General features: G+C 40.2%; 1 protein-coding gene and 1 long non-coding RNA gene across 2 annotated transcripts in view; both read left to right on the top strand.

Moving 5' to 3' along the window:
* LOC103367200 (glutamate receptor 2-like) overlaps window positions 1–6,261 on the top strand; it is a gene marked incomplete at its 5' end in the record, with an annotated part of 58,626 nt that overhangs the window by 31,644 nt on the left and 20,721 nt on the right. The window lies entirely within an intron of this gene.
* LOC103367198 (uncharacterized) lies at window positions 2,869–4,648 on the top strand. Its single transcript, XR_520713.1, has 3 exons — window positions 2,869–3,351; window positions 3,732–3,937; window positions 4,472–4,648. It is a non-coding gene; the product is annotated as an uncharacterized LOC103367198 (long non-coding RNA).

The following is a 6,261-nucleotide window of genomic DNA, read 5'->3' as shown; positions in this document are numbered from 1 at the left end:
CTAACTTATCTTTGTTTCTTCGCCAGGAGAATACAACTAAAATTATGTTTGAAATCGAACTGTTGCTCAGCAAGTTGGCTAGCTAGTGAGTGTGTTATTTTTATTTATTTTGAGTAAGAACTGCTGCTCAGTTCATGCTACGCAGTCACGTTAGCACAACCAGGCGAGGCTAGCATGACGGAGGGGATGAAGAGCACGTTAAGCTAGAACGTATTTACATCTAGCAGTGTGAATTAAGGGATTATTACGAGCAAACTACAGTTGGTGGATGATGAAACAGTGAAATGACTAACAGAGATGCTGTGGTGAGTTCTACGTTACTTTCTGTCGAGTTTGAATGAAATTTGTCAAACACTGAGTTAAGGCACGTAAGCTAACGTTAATCCTTGTTCAGTAAAACAACTTTTACATGAGATACAACGATTTTTGTAATGATTAGACAATAGGACAAGAAAGACAAGTAAATAGGTCCCCTTTCTTGACATTTTGAATTTAATTTGTCTAAATTGTCTGTCTTTGGTACGTTAGTTGCTCTCCTGCGCGCCACACAGCCACACGCACACACAGGCAGCAATAAATTGGTAGGTTGTTGGACTGATGGAAAGTGGTCCGCTGGAAAAAGTATTTAATCAAATGCAAACCGTTTGGAATCATCTGTGAATTTTCTTGAGTTGATACCTGCTAATGCCATGAAAAAAATACACTTACAAACTTAACTTAGAATGGTGTTGGAATAATTGTAAGTGGTATGGTGGTTTGTGTTTGAGAGGAGAACCAGCTGATAGTGTTAGTGTTTACATAGATCACAACATTAATTTCTTTCATCGATTTCATAGCCAACAAAGAGAATTTTCAGTGTGAGCTGTGATACAGGTGTTGACTTAAAGAAAAGCAGCCAGCAATTATACTGGGTTCTTGTTGACATGTTTTAGCCTAATTAAAATCAATGCATAATATGTTTGATTATATAGTTGGCTAAGTCAGCACTAATTTCGAAAGTTGATAGAATGGAAATGAAAATCAGGAGTAAAAGTCTGACAACAATGTAGGTTACTTCATGTTTTGCTCCATTGGCAGCAATGTTTCCCTGTCAGGTCTGTAGTCATAACTGTGCCACAATACTGGTTTATGTGAGGCACATGAGAATTCATAAAAATACACCAAATTTAACTTTCAAGTGTGTTTTGCCAGATTGCTGTCGGGCTTTTCAAAACTTTTCCACTTTTAAGAGTCACATTTACAGACATAAATACAAATGTGTAGTCAGGCCTAGACTATGTGGTCTAGTTGAACTAACATGTCATGTTGACTTCTGCACTGCAAGGTGTGAGAACTTGAGGGCCTTTTACTCTCATCTGAAAACACACATCAGTGAGGGAAAAGCAGTTTCTTGCCCTTATAGAAACTGTGACAAGAGTTTTACAGTTTTATCCACATTCACCTCACACATGAGTAGGAGGCATAAAAATGGTGCTGAGGAACATCTGGTTGATTCAGTTGTGAATCCTGGCATCTCACACGAGAGTGAACAAAATCAGTCTGATATGCATATTGATCCTCCCATTGATGCAGGTGAAGAGCAATCAGAGATTTATGCAGAAAATGCAGATGAACCCCAGTTCTTCAGAAATCTAGCCCTGTTTTATTTGAAATTGCAAGCAAAGTTGTTGCTTCCATCCTCTGTCATTCAAACAATTGTTGAAGATTTTCAGGAAATTCATGATATAAGCCAGTCCCATATGCTTTTCAAACTGAAAGAAAAGTTGGTTACACTTGGGGTTTCAGAAGCTGACTCCAGCAATGTAATTGATGTCCTGAAAACTGAGGATCTCTTTAGGGCGTGCAACACCCAATCATTGAAAACTGACCAGAAAAGAAAAACTGTTTTCAAGAACAGCTTCAATTATGTTGAACCAGTTCAGATCTGTCTAGGTCAGAATGAGGCAGGCAAAGAGTGTTTCGCTCAGTATGTTCCTATTAAACAAACAATTGAATCTCTCTTTCATTGTGAGCCAGTTCAGGAACAATATAAGCAAGTACACTCCAGTGTCCGTTCTAAGGATGTTCTCCGAGATGTGTGGGATGGCAGAAATATTGCAGAAAATGTGTTCTTCCAGACAGACAGCTCATCACTGTGCTTGATTTTATATCAGGATGCATTTGAAGTGGTAAACCCACTGGGATCTGGAAAGAAAAAACACAAGATACTTGCAGTGTATCTTACTCTTGCTGATTTACTGCCACACAGTAGATCAAGTGCTGACCACATGCAACTTGTTCTTCTCTGTAAAGAACAGGACTTTAAGTATTTTGGTCAACACTTGATTATGGGCTCACTGGTTAGTGACCTGAAAGACCTTGAGCTCAATGGTCTTACTCTGTCTGATGGAAAGGTCTACAAAGGGACTTTATGTGCCATTGCAGGGGACAACCTAGGCTCACATAACATAGGAGGCTTTGTTGAGAATTTTAGCAGGAGTTTACACTTCTGTAGATATTGTGATATCAGCAGAGAAGCATTCAATGCAGATCCTCTTATCGAGGCCACTAACCGCACAATACAGTCTTACAATGATCATGTTCAGAGCAGTGAAGGACAGTCCTCATCAAGTGGAGGTGTTAAATTTGACTCTGTGTTTAATACACTCACATACTTCCATGTATGTCAACCAGGGTTACCCCCATGTCTTGGCCATGATCTTTTTGAAGGTATTGTATCCTCTGATTTGGCATTGTACATTAACCATCTTGTTAAGGTGGATAAACAGTTCAGCTATCTTGAGTTGAATCGGCAAATAAATCAGTTTAAGTATCTTGGTAAGGATGCGAATGACAAACCTCCTGAGGTTAATCCAGAGGTTGGAAAACTTGGTGGGCATGCTGTGCAAAACTGGTGTTTGCTCAGAATGTTGCCTGTCTTGATTGGAGACAAAATACAAAATCCAGATGACAACGAAATATGGCAGTTGGTTTTACAACTTAGAGAAGTTGTGGACCTCATTTGTGCACCAGCGATTTCAACTGGTCAGATAGCCTATCTAAGAGTTCTGACTGATGAATATTTGCATTGTCGAAAGCAAGCCTTTCCTGACCATCCACTAAAGCCCAAACATCATTATGTCAGTCATTATCCAGAGCTCATTGTCCAGTTTGGGCCACTTATCCGTCTATGGACATTAAGATTCGAGAGCAAACACACATATTTTAAGCAGTGTTTGAGAAAACTACGTAACTTTAAGAATCCATGTGCTACTCTTGCAGAGAGACATCAACTTCTGCAGGCCTTTCTGAGTGCTGGCATCTTCTTCCCTCCAGCTGTTTTTGCTGAGAAGGGGACACAGTTTTTCTCAGGTGACTACAATGATGACATAAGAAATGCAGTTGCACATCATAATTTTGAGGCTGTAAACACTATAATAGCCCATGAAGTGACTGTGAAGGGTACAAAATACAAAAAGAACATGTTCATTGTGATCGATGAAGATGACGAAGGGGTGGTAATCGGAAAAATCAAAGTGGTTCTCATTCACAAGGATTCATCTGTATATTTAGTTGCTGAAAAATACCATGCCATGCGCCTTCCTCACTTGGGTGTCTATAGCCTTACAGTGATGCAGAGAAGCTATTGTTGTGTTAATCAGGAGAATCTGCTAGATTACTACCCCTTGCCTGAGTACACTGTTCATGGCACCCCAGTGATAATTCTTCACCATTCTCTCCCTTCATTCCAGAATGGCCAACTTGAGTGAGGAAATCAAAGAGATCATCTGCAAGACCTTGCCAAATCTCTCTGAAGAGGGCCAGTGGCAGATAATATCAAAGCTTCAGAGCTCTGGTTTGGAGTCAAAAGAAGATTTAAAATATGTACAGCAGGAAGACATTGCCGATCTGTTACCTGTCATTCAGCTCAGAAAACTCCTGAATGCCTTCAAATTAGGTAATATATGTCTAATTCAGTGTGGCATTTAAATGATGATACAGTACTTTTACTTGTATGTACTAGTACTAAAATGGAGTACAGATGTAAAGAATTGGTGCATAATTTACCCAGAAACATTCTTGTACCAGGGGCCATTTGTAATATAACAGAAATCATCCTGTGCTTATTTTGTCCATATTTGTCCATTGTTACTCATTGATTGCTTCATTGATCAGATCAGTAATGTTATATCACCCAACTTATTAACTGAACATTTTAACCAATCACAGTAGCAAAGCAGATTGATGACATCTGGAAGAGCCACAGTGCTAATGACAATCATGTTGTTATTCACTTCCATTTTTATGGACTGACAAAATCTTTCTGTCATAGAATGTCGGCTGTTTCTGCTGGGGATGGTCTTGACGAGCTAATTTGACAGGAAAACAAAGGCCATTTAAGTTCTGAATCCACATTTGGCCAGATGTCTGCAGTGACACTGATATAGCATATTAGTAATATACTAAATCTTTGTTCATTTTGTTGTTTCAGAGACCGAGATAGTTACGCTGGATGTCCAATCTCTTCCAACTTCTTCACCAATGAGTAGTGTGTCGTCTCTCTCTGAGTCTCCATATTCATCAGGCACTCCACCTCATTCTGGCACATCACATGTGTCGGCCACTGCATTATTCTCAAGCCAGACAGGAGACAGCGATCCAAGCAGCAGACCTTCCACATCTCAAGTACTGAAAACATGGCCAGAAACATTCCAGGTCCCATGGGAACGAATGCCACAGGAAATACGTTCTGCAATTGTAGATGGCAAGAGACCTAAACCAGTGGAACGACGCCAGATGATAAGAGTACTTACAGATGAAATGAGGAGGTATGAAGCCAATCCCACTCGCTCACAGTGCTTCACTGTGGTTCGTAATATCATCAGACAGTACCCAAAGTCTTTTGCTGATCTGACACCGGATGGATCACTTTTGGGTGGAGGTTATACGTCACTTTTGATTCAAGTGAAAAACCGCATCGAGAACTTGAACCGTGGAGGACGCTACACACACCACCGAGCCTCTAGATCCAGTTCCACAAACAAGAGGGGCCCTAGCGACAGTTACGGATGTACAAGGTTTCAGCCAGAGCTCCCTCCAGAGGAAACTAATGAGACTGTGGAGCAGCATCGCCAAAGACTGGAGGAAATTTACAGACAGGAGGGTTCAGGTGGAGCTGAAAGAGCAGAGGTCAAAAATCTAATGGAGCTCACATTCTGTCTACAACGTCGTCATATAAATGCACTTCCACCACCTGACATTGAAGATATGAAAAACAAATGGCCTTTTCTTTTCATTCAGAGGTACATCTACGCCCATTTTGAGTTGCTTACAGACATCAATGTGCTTCGTAGCTTGGAACTCAGTATGGAGGAATGTGGGAGAGCCATCACAGAATACTTCAGGGAAAAACCTACAAACAAAGATGTCAAAGATGTCCTCTCTAATAGTGAAGATACAGAGATGGCACTTTGCATTGTGCAGCTGCTCATGGCACACTTTGGAGAGAAGCTAACAGGACTGGTCCTTCTTGCAGATGTAAGTTTATATTCTTGCCATGTGTTTTAAATGCTGAATGCCATATCTATTTTTTTTACAGCAGGTAAAGGTTATTCTCACCTAGTGATTGTTTATTTTTTCATAATATGGATGTTTTTGTTCTTTACAGGTGTCTGCCTCCGCAGCTGACATTGAGGCAACCCTCACTCCTCCTGCAAGCCCTCGTCTGATACTGCTTGGTAAGCTTTTCATTTTCATTGTTTCATATATCAGACTGGTCATTGTTCTGAGACTTTATAGATGTGTACATAAAGTAAATGATGTTGCTGATGTTAGTATTACTTGGAAGTTTCAGGTGGAACAGGGCAAGTCACTATTGCACGCTGGATGGTCACTCTGGAGGGTCGTGTAATATGTGAGGGCATCACACCATCCTTTTTGACGGGACTGGCTGCTGTGTTTGCAATCTACTATATATTCAACCTTCAATATCAAGAAGAGGCAGCTTGTACTCTGGAATTCATTCAGAGGTAAGACTCCTTTCATTTCATTGTCATCATTAGAGATTTTTAATTTTACTTATTTAATTAGGGGCAATTGAAACCTGAATAATCACAGACTATTCTTTAGAGCACACTAACAGGGATAGTTTGGATTTTTTAACATAAGGTGGTATTTATTGACAGACATGAATTCAGACTCTGATCAGAAATGAGCAGCAGAACACGGGGGCTCAGATCAGGTAACAAAAATATTTCAAAGCACAACACAAAAAAACAGGAA

The sequence above is a fragment of the Stegastes partitus genome, unplaced genomic scaffold (genome assembly GCF_000690725.1).
Source record: "Stegastes partitus isolate 25-593 unplaced genomic scaffold, Stegastes_partitus-1.0.2 Scaffold1025, whole genome shotgun sequence".
NCBI classification, from domain to species: Eukaryota; Metazoa; Chordata; class Actinopteri; family Pomacentridae; genus Stegastes; species Stegastes partitus.
The sequence above is the reverse complement of the archived record's forward strand: the minus strand, read 5'-3'. Positions and strand labels throughout refer to the sequence as shown.